The sequence below is a fragment of the Lepus europaeus genome, chromosome 13 (genome assembly GCF_033115175.1).
Source record: "Lepus europaeus isolate LE1 chromosome 13, mLepTim1.pri, whole genome shotgun sequence".
In the NCBI taxonomy this organism is placed as follows: Eukaryota; Metazoa; Chordata; class Mammalia; order Lagomorpha; family Leporidae; genus Lepus; species Lepus europaeus.
In genome coordinates this window covers 63,217,086-63,240,560 of record NC_084839.1, presented here as the reverse complement: position 1 = coordinate 63,240,560, position 23,475 = coordinate 63,217,086, and the positions used below count along the sequence as shown (strand labels likewise).

Sequence of the window (23,475 nt, the reverse complement as noted above, 5' to 3'; positions counted from 1 at the left end):
TTAACACAGCCATATGTAACTAGCATTGCAAGAAACTAGTGTTGCTGATTTGGTCTTGAGTCAATCATTTAAAGCTATGTATTAGACTGTTTGCTGATACATTTCTGTCTCAGACAATTTAGTCCAAATTGTAGGCTGAATACAGCCATGTTCAGAGTATAAATTTTTAAAAATACCACTAGTATTTTAAGTTTCTTAGGTTTGGTAGGAAGTGATGGGATCCACATGCAGAAAGACAAAATGTTGCTACTCCAGGTCAATGGTTAATTACTAATCTCTAGCATGCGTGATCTTGGGCATGAAGTTAGGTGGTAAGTCAAGTTTCAGATGCCAACTCAATGCTGGATTTCTGGATGTGGGAGCTGAAGTAAGTTAGGCTGTAGGTGTGGATGTGATATGTTGAAATCTCCAAAGCCCTGAGTTGGTTGCCAAGGTTTGAAAATACTGTGAAGGATTTTTTGAAGTTTCTTTAAAACTTTGTTACTGGGCCAATCTGTGGCATTTTTATCCAAGACTGAAGCATTAAGGTTGTCCATTGCCATTTTATTAGTCATAAGAAGCTGTTTTAACATTATTAAGTCAGTACCTAATGACAGGAATGGATTTGCTTAATTTCTACTCGTGGCATTTCTCCATTTGTGTATGCTAGTTTCTCTAGAAACTAAAGAAATCCTTTATGCTATTTAGATGTAGATACTTGATTGGACTGATTCAAACTTGAAGTTAACATTCCCTAGGTGGCATATTGATAAGCACATACTTGGGATTGATAAGTGAGTGGCTTTCCAGGCAATGTCAGTCTGATCTATCCATTATAAAATTTCCCATCAAACTTTAACCTAATGATTTTGGAACCAATGCATGAAGTCTGCCTCATTTCATTAGTGAGTGCTACAATATTTTTGGATGAATGACATCTATTCCAGGTAGAGATAGAACGTGAGATGGGTCACAAGTCCTAAGAAATAGCCGAGGTTATTGACAGGGTCAGTACAACAGTACAAATGAACAATGAACAAATGAACAAATGAGCAAATGAACAAAGTGATGTTAATGGACAAACCTGGAAGACATCTTTAACCTTTTCAAGTGTATTTCTTAAGCATTTATGCCAGCATTAAGAGATAAGAATATCCCCAACCCATTGGAATGATCAACACCACAATACAAAGTAACTCAATCAAAATGAGCCTTAAGAGCAAAATGGACCTCCTTTCTGCTCTTTGGTGCATCTTCTAATGGTAGCCAGGTGTTTTCAATCTAATTCAAGCTTTAAGCAAATCTTAAAGCTTGGTGGTAACTGTTGTATCTGTTTTTAAATGAATGTTGTATACATAATTCTTCCAAGGCAAATATTTAGCCAAACCCAAATATATTGTAGAGGCCAAATTGTCTTAATGTTCCTTAGTATATTTATCCCGTAATAACAGCCACCAATACAGGTGGTTTGAATGTCTTAAAAAATAAACAACTACCACCCAAAATAAAACAAAGTAAAACAGGTTTGGATCTGTTTTTTATCCACACCTCTCTTTGCCTTTCTCAATGGGTATTCCTCATCTCTGCCACAGAAAGTAGAAAATGATGTGAGTAGTTACCCAAAGTTTAGTTTACTATGAAAAACACTCTGGATGCATAGGAGAGAGGCTAATTCACAGCTTAAAATGAATATGTAATAACTCTAGGCTTTAAACTTCTTATGAGGTCCAATGGAGAAAGACTGCTAGACTGCAAACACTATTGGAAGTTTGAAAGACTCTTGAAAATATTTCTTATTCATCTTTATCTCCACTGTGATGTCCAGTTCATCACCTTTCCCACACTAAGTAACCAAATAACATTTGCTTTTCATTAAATAAACATTTAAGCCCAGATACAAGTTTTAAAACTTGCTCTTTTTCCAGAAAGATATAAATAGCATTTCTTATTGCTCTATTTCCCTGACACTCCTATCTCCCCTTACTTTTTTATGTTTAACAACTCTATATTTTTGTAATTATTTTCTATTCTTCTTCCCGGTAGAATATAAGTTGTACTTTTTCCTGTTTTGTTTACTGATTTTTTCCTCCATGCCTAGGTTAGTGCTTGGCACATAATAGCTAGCTAGCAATTTAACTAACAAATGAATAGTATTTAAGGAATTTCAGTTGGTTATGTGAAATATATGAATGCCATACTTCTTGCCTGTTTTCTCTAATTCTGTGTTTGTGTACACTGACCAAGTATTCTGAAGCTCTCTGGTTTTATTTTTACATTTAAATATAATGATTGGAGCAAGATGGCAGTCGAGTAAGACACACTGCCAGCACCTCTTTACAGAGACACCAATTGAAACAGCTGTTCACACACCAAACCAACTTCACAAGAGGTATGGAATCCAGGTGAAACATCACTGTGCTTGGTATTAGTCTAATAATAGGTAAAGTTGCATTGAAGGAAGCAGGAAGGAAAGAGTTGCCTGTGTCACCCTTCCATAGTTCTAAGTAGAGACTGAGGAGAGTGGGGGGAAGGGCGATAGAGGAAGGTCAGATAACAGATACCAAAACACCATCAAATAGAAGTAACAAGTTCTAGTGTTTCACAGCACAGTGGCATGACCGTGGTTCAGAGTAATGTGTTATATTCTGTATAAAGAACTGAGGAGGGGCCGGCGCTGTGGCATAGCCGGTAAAGCTGCCACTTGTGGTGCCAGTATCCCATATGGGCACCGGTTCGAGACCCAGCTGCTCCACTTCCAATCCAGTTCTCTGCTATGGCCTGGGAAAGCAGTGGAGGATGGCCCAAGTCCTTGGGACCCTGCACCCACATGGGCGACCCGGAAGAAGCCCCTGGCTCCTGGCTTTGGATCAGCACAGCTCCGGCCATTGTGGCCATCTGGGCAGTGAAACAGCGGATGGAAGACCTCTTTCTTTCTCTCTATCTCTGCCTCTCCTCTCTCTGTGTAACTGTGACTTTCAAGTAAAATAAATAAATCTTAAAAAAAAAGAAGAACTGAGGAGAGAATTTGGAAGGCTCCAAACACAAAGATGATGAAATGCAAATATTTGCTTGATTTGATAGTTTTTCACTATCTATATTGTTGAAATACTATATTGTACCCCATAAAATATACAAGTATTGCATGTTAATCAGAATTTTAAAAAATTAATTTTTCAAAAAATCCCCTAGTTTATGATTATAAATCAAAAAACCAAACCATACTAAACCAAATAAAAAGTAACCAGCTTTTGAAAATGTGTTTAGGTTTGCCTAAAACTACATTCTTTACAGATAGAACAGTTAGTATTGTTTCTAATGGCTGGTCACAGAAACATTCCTGGGGTTATTTATGTCACTAGGTAAAAATGCTGTGTTAAATATCTGCTCCACAAGTAATTCTGCAGCCATTTGAATTATTTTGTGATTTTTTTTGACTGCATCACTTCTGCAGTTCCTTGTTTTTTGTGCAATTCTCAATCATTTCTTTACTTAGGGAAGCCTGTGTCAAATGAAATGGATACATATTAGTATTAAATATCTGTAAGAATTTTTATGTTGTCAAGGTCCTTCTTTACTTGTCAATCTCATGCTGATACACCTTAGCATTTCAATTTGAAGTGTCTATGTGTGTCTGCATGTATGTAATACATGTATATGTGTGTACATCTCTGGTTGAACATATGAGTAAGAAAATCCCAGGAGACCATCTCTTTTATAAGATATTATTTCTTCTCTCAGTGCTCTTTGTTAAACACTAAGGATCAAAATGACACCTTTAGTGACTCATTGCTTTGTCTCAAATGTTAGTTTGTAATTTTCCCAAGAGATGTGATACACATCAGACATTGAGTATCTGTGATCCAGTTTGTCAACAAAACAACTAGTTTGAAGGGGCTAAGCCGCTGATAAGGGCACTAGGCACCCAGAGGGCAAGATTAGAGTTACCAAGGAAGGGTGGGGGCTGGCAAAGGACACACAGAAGAGGGACTGGTGGCACATAGCACCCACTGTGTCTGTAGTGGGCCCACTGCTTGAGTCTAATGGGGAGTATATCAGAAACTCTGAAATGGATGGAGCTTTCATTTTTCCCTCCTTCACCAATAGCTCCTCCACTCTTTTGGCCATAGCAAAAGGGGCAAGGCAAATATTCCTGGGAGAACTCTTCTGATCTTTCTTAAAGGAGCAAATTCTAATTCTTTCATGTCTTTCTTGGTGGGGAGAAATAAGTAAATCAACCTTATGTGAACTGCTTCTTTCCTTTAAGGAACTTGTATTTTATTTTTAAGATTTATTTATTTGAAAGTCAGTGTTGCACAAAGAGAGAAGGAGAGGCAGAGAGAAAGAGAGAGAGAGAGAGAGAGAGAGAGAGAGAGAGAGAGAAAGAGAGAGAGAGAAAGAGAGAGAACCTCCATCTGCTGGTTCACTCCCCAGTTGGTTGCAAAGGCCAGAGCTGCGCTGATCCTAAGCCAGGAGCCAGGAGCTTCCTACGGGTCTTCCATGTGGATACAGGGGTCCAAGGACTTGAGCCATCTTCTACTACTTTCTCAGGCCATAGCAGAGAGCTGGATTGGAAGTGGAGCAGCTGGGACTTGAACTAGCTCCCATATAGAATGGCAGCACTGCGGGCGGCGTCTTTACCGGCTACACCACAGCGCCAGCCTAAGGGACTTCTATTTTTATGAGAACAGGTGAGATGCCCCTGTTCACAGTGGTTACATGGTTGCTTTGATGGCTATTCTCTTAGCTTATCCAAATGATGAATTTTTTAAAAAACAATATCTGCCTAGAAAATACTGCCAGGAACCAGGGAAATTTATAAACCATTGGGACTTCTGATTCTGATGACTGTTCAGTGTTTTGGGTTGATGCAAAGATTCTAGGTACAAGCAAGATGCCAGCAATCTTCTGAATAGGTCCATTGATACAGGAGTTGGGCTCCTTGTCTTTAATGGCTGTGGCTCAGGCATATGGTAGTGGGTGGCAATAAAAGTTATTTGAGATGTCACATTATACAAAATAATAATGACTTTTTAAAAAGGTGTGAATTGAAATGAAAGGACTGTAACTCTGAAGTTTCAAGACAAGCTAGGCAATATAAATAATCAAAATATCATTTGACTTCAACTTGAGTCCTAATTCTAAACAGCTTACACATTTTCAAGTCAGAGTTACAGGAAAAACATTGATAGCTAAATAAACAGGGTGAGTACATGATTAATGTTTTAAAATAGTAAACACTTCACATTTGTAGCATTCCTTTAACAGATTGGTCTGGAAGACCTTGTTTTCATTCCTGCTTTGCAATCTGTGTTTTGTTTATTTATTCTCTTTATGTTGAATTCCTCTCTTTTAATTTACCTTTCATCTTAATTTACTCTAGAGGGTAAAGTGAAAATGTCTAAAATAAGTGAAAAATATAAAACAATTAGAAAATTTAAGACTAAGCCATAATCAACTTTAAGAACATAACTGCCTTTTTCAGCAGCATGAATTGTGGGCAATAAAAAGATACTATTAATAGCTATTTTCTTTAGACTTTTAAAGACTCCTAAGGCTGCATTTTTTTGTATTTCTAGTAAAGAAATAAAATAGTCCAGGAAAATTCAGAGACTAAGGGAAGGTGGGATCTTTTCTTGCATATTATATTAGAAATAAACAAAAATATAAGGGTAGTGATGGGCTCTGAGTAAGGATTTCCCCTCACAGATCTCAATAGTCTTGACCAAGTTGTACACATGTTGGATGATACTGAGTGTCAAACAAACTTCAACTCCCAAGGCATTTGGAAAAAAAAACAAACAAGAAAGACATCTATGATTCCTGTAACTTTAAATGAAGATACTCTAGAAACTATTTGGAAATAATATTTGAGTCAAGTTGGATCTCAGATTTACTCCAACTAAAGAAACGAATTTATGCTTGGTGTTGAAAGGCTAGAAAGTTTTGTGCAAAAACTCTCAATGGTGGGGTAGATATTTGACTTAGTTTATAAAACACCAATTGGGATGCCTGCATCCCAAGTTGTAATGCTCTGGGTTGAATGATGACTATGCTCTCAATTCCAGCTTTCTGCTAATGCACAAACTGGGAGGCAGCAGGTGATTGAACAAGTAGTCGGTCCCCTGCCACGAATGTGGGACACCTGCTTTGAATTCCTGGCTCTCAATTTTGGCCTGACCCATGCCCATACTTTGTGGGCATTTCAAGAGTGAATCAGATGTTAGGGAGATCTCTGTCTGTTTCCCCTTTCCCTCCTTCTCAAGAGAGAGAAAGAAAAGGAAAGGAGGAATGGAGGGAAGGAGGGAGGGAGGGAGGAAGGAACGAAGGAAGGAAGGAAGGAAGGAAGGAAGGAAGGAAGGAAGGAAGGAAGGAAACAGGAAAAAAGGGAGGGAAAGAATCTCTGTGAGTGAGACCCTAACCCACTGTTGGTGGGAGTGCAAACTGGTTAAGCCACTATGGAAGTCAGTCTGGAGATTCCTCAGAAACCTGAATATAACCCTACCATTCAACCCAGCCTTCCCACTCCTTGGAATTTACCCAAAGGAAAATTAAATTGGCAAACAAAAAAGCGGTCTGCACATTAATGTTTATTGCTGTTCAATTCACAATAGCTAAGACCTGGAATCAACCCAAATGCCCATCAACAGTAGACTGGATAAAGAAATTATGGGATATGTACTCTATAGAATACTATACAGCAGTAAAAAACAATGAAACCCGGTCATTTGCAACAAAATGGAGGAATCTGGAAAACATTATGCTGAGTGAAATAAGCCAGTCCCAAAGGGACAAATATCACATGTTCTCCCTGATGGGTGACAACTAACCGAGCACCAAAGGGAAACCTGTTGAAGTGAAATGGACACTATGAGAAATGGTGACTTGATCAGCCCTTGCCCTGACTGTTGAGGAACAACTTAATACGTTATCCCTCTTAGTACTTTTTTTGTCTGTTCTACTTAATACTATTGGTTTAATTCTGTAATTAATACATAGTTATTCTTAAGTGTTGAAACTTAACTGAAAGGTGATCCCTGTTAAATATAAGAGTGGGAATAAGAGAGGGAAGAGATGTGCAATTTGGAACATGCTCAAGCTGACTTGCCCCAAACGGTAGAGTTAGAAATATACCAGGGGATTCCAATTCAATCCCATCAAGGTGGCATGTACCAATGCCATCTCACTAGTCCATGTGATCAATTTCTGTTCACAATTGATCATAATGATAGGACTAAGAGTCAAAGGGATCACATACACAAGACTAGTGCCTGCAAATACTAACCGATAGAACAAAAAAGGGAGAGAATGATCCAACATGGGAAGCGAGATACACAGCAGACTCATAGAATGGCGGATGTCCTAAACAGCACTCTGGCCTCAGAATCAGCCCTTAAGGCATGTGGATCCAGCTGAAAGCCCATGAGAGTATTTCAGGCATGGAAATGCAAGGCACTCTGCCAAAAAAAAAAAACAAAAAACAAAAAAAAACACAAACAAACAAAAAAAACAAACCTAAATGAAAGATCTCTGCAAGTGAGATCCCAGTGGAAAGAACAGGTCATCAAAGAAGGAGGTACCTTTCTCTGAAGGGAGGAGAGAACTTCCACTTTGACTATGACCTTGTCTAAATATGATCAGAGTTGGTGAACTCAAAAGGCTTCCATAGCTTTGGCAACTCATGACAAGAGCCTAGGGTGATTACTGATGCCATAAACAAGAGTTTCAATTTGTTAAGTCAACAACAGGAGTCACTGTACACTTACTCCTCATGTAGGATCTCTGTCCTTAAAGTGCTGTACATTGTGATTTAATGCTATAACTAGTACTCCAACAGTATTTTTCACTTTGTGTTTCTATGTGGGTGCGAACTGATGAAATCTTTACTTAATATATACTAAACTGATCTTCTGTATATAAAGGGAATTGAAAATGGATCTTGATGTGAATGGAAGGGGAGAAGGAGTGGGAGATGGGAGGATTGAGGGTGGGAGGAAAGTTATTGGGGGGGGGAAGCCATTGTAATCCATAAGCTGTACTTTGGAAATTTATATTCATTAAATAAAAGTTAAAAAAAAAAAGAATGGCCATCAAAGAAGGATGTACTTTTTTCTTAAGGGAGGATAGAATTTCTACTTTGCTTATGGCTCTGTCTAAATACTGATGGAGTTTGTGGACTCAAAAGGCTTCCATAGCCTTGGCAGCTCATGTCAAGAGCCTCCAGTGATCACTGACATCATAAATAAGAGAGTTAATTGTTAAATCAACAATAGGAGACACTGTGACTTACCCCCGATGTAGGACCTCTATCCTTAATGAGTTATACTATGAGAATTAACTGTAAAACTTGTTCTCAAACAGTACTTTATACTTTGTGTATGTGTGGGGGGTGCAAATTGTTGAAATCTATACTTAGTTTAGGGCTGGTCTTCTGTATATAAAGTTAGTTAAAAATGAACCTTAATGAAGAATGAATGGGAGAGGGAGTAGGAGGTAGGCTGGGAGTAGGAGTAGGGGTGGGAGGGTGGCTATTGGGGGAAGAACCACTACATTCCTAAAGTTCTACCTATGAAATTTGTTGTAATTTGTGTTCATCAAATAAAAGCCTTCAAAAAAAAGGAAAGTCCTACCCCTAGACACAGACAGAAATTAAAAATCCAGACAGTTAGAATGCACAAGGTTACCCAGGGTACTGATGATCAGACTAGGATTTAAATCCAGTTCTGAGGCCCCCAAGTCCAGCCTCCTTCCATTTATGACAAGCTGTCCTTTCCTTGAGAGATGATGGCAAAAAGAGAACTTTTAATTACGTGAAAGGGTTTGTGTACATTAGAAGTAAAAAGGAAGGTGCATATTTAAGAGTGACTTGCCAGTTTCAAACAATAAGCTAGTGCATAATTATAAATATTTCTATTCAAATTAATGCTGTTTGAATTTGAATCTCATGGTTCAAAATAGTTTGACATGTTAAAAAGATTTTTAAAAGTATATCAAAAACATACAGAAGTTGTTTGGAATGACCACAACTGAGTTGCTCCTTAGAACTAGTTAGGATCACCAAGCAATTATTCACAGTGCCTGGATTGCACATGTTGCTTCTATAAAGTACACACAATTTAAGATATAAACTCCTTTGGAACTGCCATGGTATTATTGCAGAGATTTCCATAGAGTCAGCATTGTGTCTATGACTAAATCAGGAACAAAACTGACTTTTTAAAGAGTAACTAATACTGGACGATCATAGACAGTCAGCAAAATCAAAATACCACTCCCTCCTCCCACCAGGGGACTGATGTTTCAAAACAGAGCCTAATATTTTGCAGATCTTTGCTTGAACTGCTTCCTCTCTGGAGTTAGCATCAAGGGAAATCTCATAGGATGCCAGAGCTAATACATAAATGTAATTTAGAGTAATATATAGATTTAACACTAGACATAGGGTTGAAATTCTTCTGTTGGATAGGAAAAGAAACTGATCTCTCATCAAAAATTCTTTTATTCTCCAGCTAAGTCAGTTTTAGTTATTTCATGTTAACAATGACCTTGGAAAGTCTGAATTTCAACCAGAAAGATATAGTTCATGGGGAACAGATAATCTGTTATATCCGTTGCTTCAGGATACAATAAGGCTCAACATGTCATCCATTATCTTGTTCTCTTTATGTTTTTATCACATGTTCCAAACATGCTAGCATCTGGGCAACAAATACATTTTCTTCTATTTTTAGTAGGTAATGACTTTCAAATACTTTGAAATTAATGGAATTTCCTGCACATTATTTCTCATCATACCATTGGTATTCTTGGTATACATATATTTTTAAAAGATTTATTGATTTACTTGAGTGGCAGAGTTACAGATAGAGAAAGGGAGAGACAGAGAGGGAGATCTTCCATCTGCTGGTTCACTTCCCAAATGGCTGCAACAGCTAGAGCTGTGCTGATCCGAAGCCAGGAACTAGGAGCTTCTTTCGGGTCTCCCACATGGGTGCAGGGGCCCAAGCACTATGGGCCATCTTGTACTGCTTTCCCAGACCACTAGCAGGAAGCTGGATCAGAAGAGGAGAAGCCAGGACTTGAACTGACACCTTTACGGGATGCTAGAGACAGAGGTGGATGCTTAACCTACTATACAACAGCGTTGGCCCTTTTTAATTAAAAGGCATCTTGCATTGCATTATTATATAACCTGGGCACTGCAGTATTAAGTGGTTGAAGCAAAATCTTTCCTTATGCCTAATCAAATCTTATTTAATAACTTATATTACCTTTATCCATTCCATTGGTGTGGAGGCTTTGTTTGAGTTGAGACAAAAGATCTCCCAGTGTCATCTATAGCAAAGTTACTGTTCTCTCTTCCAAGCCTTGCAAGGCTGGGTCTTCTGCCCTGGCACACAAGGTCTAAAACAAAATCTATAGAAATCCAACTGCAGCCCTTCCATTCCTCAATGTCCTCCCAGGTGAGCTCCCGAGCTCCATGCTCACACTTCTAAAGCAAGCAAACTTTAAGCTAATTATGTGCTAGTGTATTCTCCCTTGCTGAATTTTGGCAGGTTGCTTCTGTAAATTATGAAAAATAAATGTGAAATATGCAGATGTCTTTTGTTTGAAGCAGATGTTTGGTCCGTCTTGCCAGAATCCAATCAGCTGTTCCCCTGGGGGCCTTCCCCCACTGCATTATCTCGGAGAAGCTCAGAAACATGAAGGGGTGATCTGAACAGCACTTCATGGGCCTTTGAGGGAGATTCTGCATTTAGAGGTCTCTGTTAAAGACAATTAAAAACAGAAATATTCCAATCCACAGGAATCAGGTTGTCTCTGGTAACAGACACTGGATGCAGAGTGACTTTCCCTGGTGGTGCTTGCTGGCTGAATATTGCCATGGTATTCTTGGGTGGTCTGTCTTCTTTAATGTCACCCCAAGGATTTATAATGATACTTTGAGCTCTTACAGTGACAGCATTGTTGCCAGTGTTGTTCTCACTATGGCTCAGCATGTCCTCACACCAAAATCTTACCTTACACAGTATATTCTGCATTTCAGAAGTAAGTAGACATGTGACCACTTATGGGCCCATTCATCCACAATACTTTTTATTTATTTATTTATTTGACAGATAGAGTTAGACAGTGAGAGAGAGAGAGAGATAGAGAGAAAGGTCTTCCTTCCGTTGGTTCACCCTCCAAATGGCCGCCACGGCCGGCGCTGCGCCGATCTGAAGCCAGGAGCCAGGTCCTTCCTCCTGGTCTCCCATGAGGGGCAGGGGCCCAGGGACCCGGGCCATCCTCCACTGCCTTCCTGGGCCACAGCAGAGAGCTGGACTGGAAGAGGAGCAACCGGGACTAGAACCTGGCACCCATATGGGATGCTGGCACTGCAGGTGGAGGATTAACCAAGTGAGCCACGGCGCCGGCCCCATCCACAATACTTCAATGGAATGATTCCTTTATTGATATATAGCTAGACAACAAGAAAATAAAAAATGTTTAGGGCCAAGTATATGGCTTTAAAGATGAAATCTTTTTACTTGCCGATTCAGTGATTCTGGTCTATGGGGTTCATATTTTGCTGTGAACCCTTGGTAAAGGAGACTTAGGAAAATTAAAATATTTGCACATATTACACATACATACGAAATATTCTGTGGGTGGCATTAGTAAAGATGTTGCCTGATCACAGCTGTCAATTATTGGCTTCTGCGGTCATGTAGACTGTTAAACAAAATAGGAACAAAATAGGATCCTCTAGGCTCCTTGAGGAAAAAGTTGCAGAGCTGGTTAACGCTGTGGAAAGAGGTGTCTTAAATGATGACTTTAACCGAGTAAGTGGAGATGAACACTCATTTTAGGCTCTGCTGGCCACTAGCCTGGATTTGGGGTTAGTTATTCAGACTGCTCCTAGTCTCAGTTTTCTCATCATAATAAAATTCACTGCTCAGTTTGTTTAGAGAACATAAGTCATTAGACATGTCGTGTCTGAGCTGGACTCAGTATTGAACAGAAAGTGATGAAGAAATAATTCTGTTACTTTTCTATTCAGTTTCAACTACTCGATGAGGATTTATTTTATGTGTGCATTTATTTACATATGTATTTATTTCACCTAATGCACATCTTTTCTATGGCAAGATGAACACATCACCCCTGCTTCTATTGGTTCCAATTTTAGTGTATGTGCTGCCAAAGTGAGCACTACCCTTGCTTCTATTAATAGCAGAGATGAGGGGTCAGTCCTTGCTAACATCTGCTTTATTTTATGTAAAAGCAATGCTTACATCTTTGCTTATTTATTTGAAAAGCAGAGTAACAGAAACAGAGGGAAAGAGAGAATAAGAGAAAGAAAGGGATATCTCCTTTTTGCTGGTTCACTCCTCACATGTCCACAACATCCAGGGTTAGCCCAAGCCAAAGCCAGGAGCCAGGGATTCCATCTGGGTCTCCCCTATTGTGACAGGAGGCCACATATTGGGGCCCACTTCTGATGCTTCCTAGGTGCATTAGAGAAGTGGAGAAGCCAGGCACTCTGATATGGGATGCAGGTGTTGCCAGTGGCAGCATAGCAGCATACCCCTCTGTGCCACGACACCTGCCCCTCCTGCTTTATTTTAGATATAATGGATGATGCCATGTGACATTTGAGATCTTCCTTTAGGCTATCCTTGTTGAATAATAACTGTAGAGTTCCTTAACTTCTTTTCACAAGTTCCTTCTCCAACACTGTTCTTTATTTGGAGTTTTTGAAAACTCCTAATCCTTCTTTACTGTGAAGTTTCATCATATTTTAAGAGTCTGACTGATATGAATATAATGAAAAGCTTTACACTTAACTAACAATTGATGAACACCAACTGTACGCCAAGTGCGAACAAGGTCCTTTACTGGTGGATCTTTCCTTCTGGTGCGCTAAGTAATTAGGAAGTATTTTAGAGCCTTTGTTCTTAAAGCTACTATTCATGCTTTCCAGAGCCATGTTCTGTGGCCTTTGGTTTAGCAATAGCATTTATAGAATACACATGCTACGTGTATTTTATTTCCATGCCTTCAGAATTTCTGTGCCGTTCATGAACAACTTTACCATGTGCATGACACCAGTGCAACTGGTTAAAAGTGAAAATTTTGATCAAATGGTGTATTATTATTTTCTTCCTGACACTAAGTACAATTAGATACTTTGGCAGCATATAGATGCAGCTGTACTGAGCATTTATTTTGCAAAGTAATTTGTTATTTGTACTAGAAAAATAGAATGAATCTATTCATAAAGCCACCTAAAAGAAAGAATATGGGAGAGAATGAGATAAAAATAAAACAAATAAAATATTCCTATGCCCTTTAGCCTCTGGACTGTTATTATTAAATTAATGATATGAAATACACAGACTGAGAACAGTAACTTATGGTGTTAAGACTAACATTTTCATATAATTCATCTAATGCTTATGTTCATAAAAATCGTTCTTTATAGTGCTCATCTTATAGAATGTTGTTTGAAAGATTAAATAAGATATATATAGTTAAACATATATATGTGTATGTAATTTTATGAACTGAAAGAAGTATGTAATTATTGGGTGACATATTGCCAACTCCACAAAGCACATGGGTGGGTTTTCTTATTCCTCTTTGACATAAAAAGAAACTGAGTCTCAAACAAGTCAGATAATGTGTCTAAGGTCATACAAACAAAAACTCACTGAACCTCACTGTGTACTTGGATCTTCTGATACCAAATTGAGGATTTTCTCCACTGCGCCTCTCTAACCCTCAAATGATGTATTAATAATTAAGAGGCCACATCACAATAAGGCCATACTAATGAACTATGTACTTGATCCATAAATATTTGAGAAATATAAAGAATACAAGAATAATTGGTCAGAAAGGATTTGTGAGATAGGCTATACGTTTTGAAGATGGTAGGACTAGATTAATCTATTTCTGGTATTGCATATACTGCATGTTTTTTACTTTTTAAAATTTCTGTGTTTGCTTCTGGCTTCCTTTCTGACATAAGTTTATAATTCAAAGTGCTTTTCCATTGTGGAAGGTAGTAGCCTATCTTCCAGCACTATTTATCCTATAAGGAGGAAGACCCTTGGCCAAGGGACAGGCACACATGAAACAGAGGTGAGGGTGTAGCTGATAGGAAATTCTGACAGCTCTCCCCTTCACTATTTAGGAGGATTCAAATAGATTCCTAAAACTAAAAGACAATTATGAAACATGAGCAATCCCTTAAGAAATTCAAACTTTAATTTCCTGGCCATTTATTATTATATTTTTTCTTGGAAAAGTAGAAAGTTCTAAAATAGACTTATAATATCAATAACAATAATAATTTAATATTTCTTTGTAGTTCTACATCCAGAGTTAGAGGGAATATATTTTAAAGTCATCACTAAAGCATTTATCTAGCTTTAACAGCCTCATCAAAGAATATTATTTTTTAAAAAGAATCCTCATAAAGATGTATGAATATATAGACCTATGATTATTCAAAAAATTGTACAAATCAAAATAAATTTGCTAGAGCAATTTAAAATAATTAACCTTTGACAAACCTCCCTCTCTGGTAATGGAATAGTAACTATATGAATAAAAGATAAGTCGTGACATTCAATGAATTACAATATTCATCCCATAAATTACTTGATATAATAGCTCTATAGTCTACATTTTTATAAGACTAAAATGTCCCAAACACTAAAGAACCCATTCATTTCCAGTGTGTGGTTTGCAGATAGCTTCGGTAATTTCTTTTGCTTTCTTTATATATCCTTCAATTAAGTCTTTACTATTCTTTTTATTCCCAAATATACCTTCAGACAGCCTGTCAACCATTTCTGCAGTGCACACACCAGGTGGAATTGAAGCTTGCACTCTCTGTCCTGAGCGGCTCATAAAAATAAGAGAGGGTAACCTGCTTTGCATGACGGATGGGGCGGTGGTGGAGTTCGCACTGCCGTCTGGCCAGTTACTACATTTGGTGGCTCAGTAACTCGTGCAGACAGTGGGTCTTTTGGACATGTTGCTGCTCTCTGTATTCCACATTTGCTTCCTAGAGATAAAAGAGGCACAGTAATGTGCCTGTCAGTAATGTGCCTGCGAAGGGTAAACTGAAGCCATCCTGACTACATAAAGACAACTAGAGATCACAGCGCAAAAACAGTGCTTCACAGGATTGCGAAGAGGGTATCATTGGCAAATACAGCCTCAAGATGGCAAAGTGGATGCAAGCTACCCTGATACTTTTAGCCTGAAATGTATTGCAGTTTAAGCAAAGAATGGAAATCTATGGCAAGCAGATATCTCCTGATAAATGTATGCATCATTGGCTGTCATTTTGCCTGTTAAATAGATTTCCTATTCACTCAGAGATCACCAGCTGGTTTTTCTTCAACTCTTCCAAGCCCTTTGCTAGAGTGAAGTGAGTAAAATGGACCATGAAGGCAGCACTAGTGTTCAACTCAATGTAATTACCTCCTCAGTGTCTTCTTAATGCATTTATATCACAGTAAAACACAGCTATACTAATAAATCCTTCAAAGTTTCATTATGCTGATCTCTTAATGGGTTTGGGTTCAGTTATAATGAAAACAGATGTTTATTGAACACTTACTATGTATCTGATAGGGGACAAATGCTACAAACATGCTTAATTCTTTACACAACTCATGAGGTAGTTCTGATGTTAGTATCATTTTGCATAAAGAAATATAAACTTAAAAAAGTCCCAATGGTTTGCGAAATGAAACATTATTTGTTTAATTATTATACTGTGCATCACCAGCTGAAACATGCCCTCTGTCGATGCAAACTCAGAACCTCTTTACAGAAAGTGTCATCTTTGTTTCCTAACAACAGTGTGTGTAAGCCGGAGTTGCAACTGTAGGTGATGGGAGTCACAACTCCATGGCTGGGGCTCATTTGGCTCCCCTTTCATTCCAAGGTTACAAAAGCAGGTGAGTGGGGCTGCTGCCAATTCCTCTCCTCCAACTTTGTCCTGATAGTACCGGGCCACTCCTGAACAAATGCTGCACAGCGCCTGTGGCTGTGCTGCCTTTTGGACAAAGTATTTTCTCGAGCCCCAAATGTCTTCAGTTTCTTTTTCCTTTTTGTGAAAATTCAGATGTATGAAAAGAAAGGATGTGTGGAATAAAGGAGGTCACTAATCCACAGCCAAAACTATTGCTCCTGGGATTGAGAGGTTTATAAGGATCTGGTCTGTGTAGTTGGATATATTTCTTTCTATCTACTAAAGAAATCCAGTGTGACTTTCTTCCTTCCTTAGAGTCATTGCTTCTGAGCCAGTACTCATTGGATGATCAGAAATACAGTGGTGAGGATAGAAGAAAGAGAGATTGTGGAAGGGACTACCAATTGACCTACCAGTTGCAAATGATTCTCATGAACCATCTATTAGCATCCTACGCAAAAAAATTTCAAACATTCCTAAAGAAAATACTGCTCCTGTCTAGTCACTTCTTTTTGATTAGAGCTCAGAAGCATTAGTAAGTGTCTGATTTCACCCCACAAGTTAGTAGCAGAGTGTAAAGCTTGTTCTTCTGTCTCTTTGCCTAATATTCACTCAACACATATGACTGTACATCTACCACAGTCCAGACACTTAGTTAATGACATTTGTTGTGCAAACATTATTTTAGGAAAGGAAAATAATGAATCTTAAAACAGTGGAAGTAAGTTACATTTCATTTTTCACCTAATATGCATTTGCCTTCCTCCCTATTTTCTTAAATTTAATGTTTACTCTTTAGCAATCTGCAGGCTTAATACCAGGCCTAGAATAAAAAAGAACCTTTCAGATTATAGTGATAAGAAAGTGATCACTGAATGTAAGTTTCTTTCCTCCAGGTTTTTATGAAAGCTTCCTTAACATTTCCTTTTTTTTTTTTTTTGTAATTTTTGTTTTGTTTTTTAAAAGGTTACATAGAACCTCAAGTGAAACTCCTATGGAAGTGACTTTTGATCCTTTCATTCTGGCCTATGGTAAGAAATACATTTTATATCATAACCACAATATATGTAGGTATACTATATACACATAAACACATATATAGACGTACACATATAGATATAACTGAAACATGAAATGTTTAATAAAATAATAGCTGTGAAATGTAGTAAAAATATTCACATTAAATGTGATTTTATTAAATTTAAATACTACAAGATGTATTACACTGCCTATTCTACTGTATTTTGTTTTTTATAAAGCTAAACAAATCTCAATAAATTAACCAAAGCAATTTTTGCAAATGTTTAAATTCCATGTTTAATTTTGCTTGTAAAAATGCAAAAACAGGGAGGGCATTGGTGTAGCAGTTAAGAAAGTATGTGGGAAGCACTATTATAGCAGACTGGCTCCCCTCTTGTATCTAGCTTCTTGCTAATGCATACCCTAGAAGCCAGTAGGTGATAGCTCAAGTACTTGGGTCCCTGCCACCCTTGTGGGGAAACCCAGATTGAGTTCCGGGATCCTGGTGTCAGCTTGGCCCTATTTGTTGCAGTCATTTGGGGAGTAAATAAGTGGATGGGGGATCTCTCTCTGTCTCTGTCTCTGTCTCTATCTCTCTCTCTCTCTCTCTGTCTCTACATGTGTCTGTCTCTCTCTCCCACACACACTCCTTCTCTCCCTTTCTTTTCTCTTCTCTTACTCTCTCCTTCTTTCTCTCTGCCTTTAAAATTTTTTTAAAAAAAGTACAAATGTTCCAAAACAGAAAGGCCAGGTGGCCAGTGAATTTTGTTGGGCTTAGCTCTTGATCGCAGACTGAATGATTTGCCATTTGAATGCAAAGGTGAAATGGGAAATTTACCCCTATTTCTTTTTCTCTCAGATTTCCTGACATCAAATCATGTGAGTAACTTCTCTGAACTTTGATCATACATGTTAAATGAGGTAGGAGGTCTGTGTAATGCTCTTGATCCCTTCCAGCTTTGAATGTTTGTGATTTCACCACATTTTTAATTTGATACCTGCGTATGTGTGAACACAAATTCTCCCCAAATGTATCCTTTGCATAAACTACAAATTTCTAGAACCACAAATTGTGTTCTTTTTGAAGTTTCTCTAAAATGTTGACAGATGTGAAAGTGAGCATTATCACTTAGTTTTACATTTGCATTCAAATATGTTGTTTTATTGGGGGCACTTTTATAAAATAAGAATGTGTTAGTGCTGTTCTTAGAAGTCTCTTGGTTCTGCAGCAGATTTAATTAGCTTAAACGCTGTAATCTTATGTGTACTTTGGTTTGGGGATGTGTGGCCATTAGGGGTCTTAAGGCATTCTGGGACAGGAAGGTGCAGTTTTTCATTGTTGTAGTATTACAAGTGCGGTGCCTCCATGCATTCGAGGGAGTTACAGTGGCAGTAGTGTCAGCACCAATGAACAATAGGCAGATTCGTCAAAGGCACAGGGATGGCATTTTGGCTAAGTTTTGTCAAAGTAATCTGGATAGTGACCAGACAAGAAACTACCTTTGTTGGATATTTAGCTCAGTTACTAAAAAAATGAGTTGTTTCTGTATTTTTCTCTATAGATAACTGTGTGCGCATATGAGGTCTTGTATTAGTCAAACAAGTGAATCAACTGAGGGAGAACGTTCAGGGATGTGGAACTCATGTGGATTTGTTATAGTGAGTTCAGCAATTAGTGAGGGCTTAAGAAATCCTTACCCTTTACATCCAAAAGTAACTGAACTCAAGTTTTGTGAAATTGATTTTATATAGAACAAAGGCAATGTGTTTGTTTACAGTGAGAAATACAATTGCTGTATGGTCTGAAATATTTCCATGAGCATGACTATGTGTACTCTCTCTGACCGTTGGCTGTCTGTTCAAAAAGCCAAATGACAACCAGCGGGTGCTTGGGTGAGCTTGGAATTCCAACAAGGGGCATTAGTTACACAAGCAGAATATATAATGCCACTTGGCCCAGACAATCTGAGTGTCCATCTCAGCAAAAGGAATTGGAATGCTCATAGCTTGTTGGTTAAGCTGCTGTTCCCTCTAGACAGCAATTGGATGCTGGGAATAATATCTTCTACTTTTTTTTTTTTTTTTGCTGCTGTGAAAGATGGAGGTGATGTGCACCTCACAGTGTCTCTTGCATTATAAAAAGGCTCATCTATTGATGGTTATTCTAACCTTTACAACTGGGCTTTTATGCCAGACTCAGTACCTCCCTTCACTTCTGAATGAGATTTTCAGATCATGATAATAATTGTCAAGATTTATAGGAATGGTAAAAATTGAGAAAATACAGAAAAGCACCCAAAAATGGAAGAAAAAAATACTTTCTACCCAGAAAATAAAAAAGTGCTAGCTAACATTGTGGTATATAATCTTTTCTAAAATGTGACTCACTTTGAAATACAACTCTCTAAAGTGGCATGGACACCACTTATTTGATGCCAGAGACAGTGACTTTGTATTTAGCTTTTCTCTGGAATCAGATCTAGTTCATCTGCCCTACCTAAAAGTTTTTCGTAATTCATTTATAACCTGTCCATATTTAGCTAAAAAAAAATAAATAATGAGAAGTGAGATCTCTGGACTGGATCTTATTGTCACAGTAAGCCAGGTTGGAACATAGCAGGTCAGAAATCACATGTGGGAAAAAAGGAGTATTGTTTTTCCCAAGGTAATTTCTGGTAGTTTGTGGAACTGGGACTGAGGTGGGGGAAGGTAGGTGGAGGTGGGGAACAGAAAAGAGGACAAGGGAGGTGTTTAGCTTTCATTTGCAAGCGTGATACCCGCTGCTTTGTTTATGGATTTGATGCTATTCATACAGGCTTTGCAATATTAATTTTTAATTTATGATGCTCATTAGGAGACACTTAAAACAGAACAATTATCATTTATCTTGATATATTATTTACTAGGACTGACTGTCATGGTTAGGGGCCCATGATTAGTGAGAGGGGGATCAAGAAGAGCTTCTCCAAAGTGCTGGGGTAAAAAGAGAGGAGCTTAGGAAGCAGTTGTCAGAACCCAAGGCCCAAAGTTCTGATGTGGAAGCAAAAGCCACACAATCCCTAATCAAGACTCAGGAGGCTCCCTCCAAGACAAGCCTGGAATAGTACTTAATGAACCTGCAGGATCATATTAATGAGACTCTCTGTTAGGCCACCAGCTCATCAATTATTCATCCAGCTGCATTCCTGATACTTTGCTATCTTCCTCCTCTTTTTGCATTGGTGTGATTACTTTTTTAACCCTCCATTTCCTTACCTGGAGTGTAAACAAAGCCTTCAGTTTCATTTCTTTTTCTTCTGCTCACCATCTCACCTCAATACTCAACCAGGATACCAAATAAGATAATGGACGTCTACTATAAGGGAAATCTAACTTCTGAGGGTGTCAGAGGATTAGGGTACCCCTGACTGTGTTTCTCAGTGCTCTGGATCTTTCTATTGTGCTTATCACACTGTGTTGCAAGTATCTATTTTATGTATGAGTCTCCACCACTAGCCTTTGATTCCTGGAGAACATCTGATACATTAACAGACACTCACTATGAACAGTAAACAAATGAACGAGTATGGGTACTCAAGTCATGCCCAATATTTAGCTCTTTGTATATAGTCAAGAGGATTGTGAGAAAGGGAGCTGAACACTATCTATCTGTATGCCTCAGAGGAAACTAGACAAGACACTGTGAAAGAGAACCTTGCTTTACGGTACAGATCACGCAGGTGAAGACTGTGTCTACAGGGCTGATTCAAAAATAGCCAGTTCCATGTGATATCCAGTTCTACATATACTTATTTTATTTTTTGTCAAATTTAGCCATGGTTTTAAGGACTAAATTGTGTTTTACACAAGTGAGAGGAGGTTTTCAATGAAATTTCTGAAAAAAAAAAAAAAAAAAGAGTGAGTGAAGTTTGGAGTGGGGCAGAGGCTGGATTTACACCAAGTCTGTTGTTATTCAGTTTACTCATTCAATATCAAAAGAAAGCAAGGAAGCCCATTTTCATTCTTAAGAAAGGGAAGTGCTAGAGGTTGTGATGCTGACCAAAGTCATTACTCCATTTGGAGATCAGGGATAAGAAAAGGAAAAACTACATATGGTTTTTGATTTATGTTAGGCAGTTGGAACAATGGACAGTAGAGGTAGTGCTACCTTGAGAGCAGATTGACAGGATGACGAACAAGCCTTTATTTATTTATTTATCTCATACTATAGATTCTAACATGCATTTTTTTCTCATTAAATACCTCTGAAATTCCAGTGTGCTTTGCTATGTATATTTTACAGTGTTTTTTTGGCCAGATGTCAGTGATTCAAATAGTAGTCATTGCCTGCAAATCACTGAACTTGGTCACAGCTGCTAATGTGGTCCTAACTTCATCTGGATCATATGCATTATATTTTTTACATTGGGTTGAATTTCTCTCAAGCTTTCTTCAGTAAAGTAACCTATGATTCAGCATGGAAATAAAACAGTTGTTGGGTATACAACAAGGTAAGGAAAGGGGGAAGCAGGTGGGCCGCTGTGAAGCCACCGTCTGTGACACTGGCATTCCATAAGGACTCCAGTCTTGGCTGCTATACTGCCCCTCCAGCTCCCTGCTAGTGTGCCTGGGAAGCTGAGCTCCTGGTTCCTGGCTTTGTCCTGGCCGGACCCTGGCTGTTGCAGACATTTGAGGAATGAACCAGCTGATAAAAGACATGTCTATGTCTCTTTGTCTCTGTCTCTGTCTCTCTCTCTCTGTATCTCTGCCTTTCAAATAAATAAAATAAGTTTAAAAAAAAGAAGCCTAAGTATGATACTGATAATGCAAAAATATGTCACAGAAGGAATGAACAATCAAATACTTTAGTTTTGAGGAAAGGAATATGTCTGTACATACATGAAGTCCTTGAGAAGCCAAGCTCTGCAATTAAAGGTGGGAGAAAAGGTTTTCTTTCCTGTTAGTGAAATATAAAACCATGATGTATCTTTCAGGGGATAGATTTTAGCTTCTCATCATGTTTTGTGTGTGTCATTGCATGAAACTTGTTAAGAAACATGACTGTAATCTCCTCCATTATTTTTCCTCATTTGAGCCTTCTGGTTAAGAAGTTATTAGAATCTAACCTAAAATTTTAAATGATTTGCACAGCAGTGTTAATTATGTTTATAAAAAGAGAAACATCGGGATTGATTTATCCTTTCTTGTGTAGTAGCTTCCATCAAGTTGTAGATTAGATTTACATACTAACAATGGACTTGGACCACTGGTTCTTGAAGCAGTCTAAACTCAGCCTGTTTATATCAGAAATGAGCACTTGGTCCAGCTTTGCTATTCTCAAGGGGACCAATAGGAACCTCTCAGGGGGTCAGAGTCAGTAAGTTCCTTCTGTGTTATCTATAGATCTATAGAATCTGTATACACATTTTGTACTGCTCACAAGTGATTAGATAGGATATAGCATTCCTCAAGAATATATATGTATTTTTTAGATTTTTAGTATTTATTTGAAAGTCCAAATTACACAGAGAGAAAAAGAGAGGCAGAGAGAGAGGTCTTCAATCTGCTGGTTCACTCCCCAGCTGGCCACAATGGCTGGAGCTGGGCTGCTCTGAAGCCAGGAGCCAGGAGCTCCTCCAGGTCTCCCATGCTGGTGCAGGGGCCCAAGGATTTGGGTCATCTTTTACTGCTTTCATAGGCCATACCAGAGAGCTGGATTGGAAGTGGAGCAGCTGGGACACTAACCGGTGCCCATATGGGATACCGGCACTGCAGGCGGCAGCTTTACCCGCTATGCCACAATGCAGGCCCTCAAGAGTATCTTTTGTAGGTGTTAATTAGAGTTTGGCAGTTGACTGTCACTAGCAACTTTGTCAAAACAGGGTAGGAAATTCTGAAAGCATAACTCTAAGATCGAAATTAGAAAATTACATAATTTTAGGTAGAAATGATCTTGAGATGAGTTAGTTAAACTCTATTATTTTACAAATGAGTAAACCAAAGCCCAAAGAAATGAAATGCCCCACCAGGGATCTCACAGATTGTTCATGGCAATAATTAGGACTCCTGCCCTCAGTGGGGCATCCGGTCTTCATCACACCCATGGGTCTTACAAGGCAAATTTTCACATAGACAAAATATAGAACTTTTTGTGCATTTTGGTTTTGTATAGAACTTTTTCAGTTCTTCTAAGCCTTTGTCATTTTCACACTGAGGAACATATATTGAGATTTGTCATTGGTTAGAGATTGGAAATCATACTACTCTTCTGTCCTAGAAGATTTTTCTTCTAAGTAATTAAGACTTTAGCAAATTTGCCCTCCATTCTTTAGTCTTGTTTCTATTTTCTCAATGAAAACTATGCGGCACTCTCTCTTGGATTTAAAAATGATGATGCTAACAAGAAGGATAGATATGTGGAGAGGATGTAGGAAAAGTCATTTTCTCTGTACTCCACTTCCTCCAGTGGAGATGACAATATATTTTAGAGGCCTATGAAAGCACTAAATATGGTCTGGATA

The 23,475-nt window shown here is 38.3% G+C and overlaps 1 long non-coding RNA gene across 1 annotated transcript in view; it reads left to right on the top strand.

Moving 5' to 3' along the window:
- Window positions 1-23,475, top strand: part of LOC133772720 (uncharacterized) — a 639,007-nt gene that overhangs the window by 112,339 nt on the left and 503,193 nt on the right. The window contains exons 3-4 of the long non-coding RNA XR_009867809.1: window positions 16,922-16,986; window positions 17,835-17,854. This is a non-coding gene — a long non-coding RNA (uncharacterized LOC133772720). The remainder of the gene's footprint in view (window positions 1-16,921; window positions 16,987-17,834; window positions 17,855-23,475) is intronic.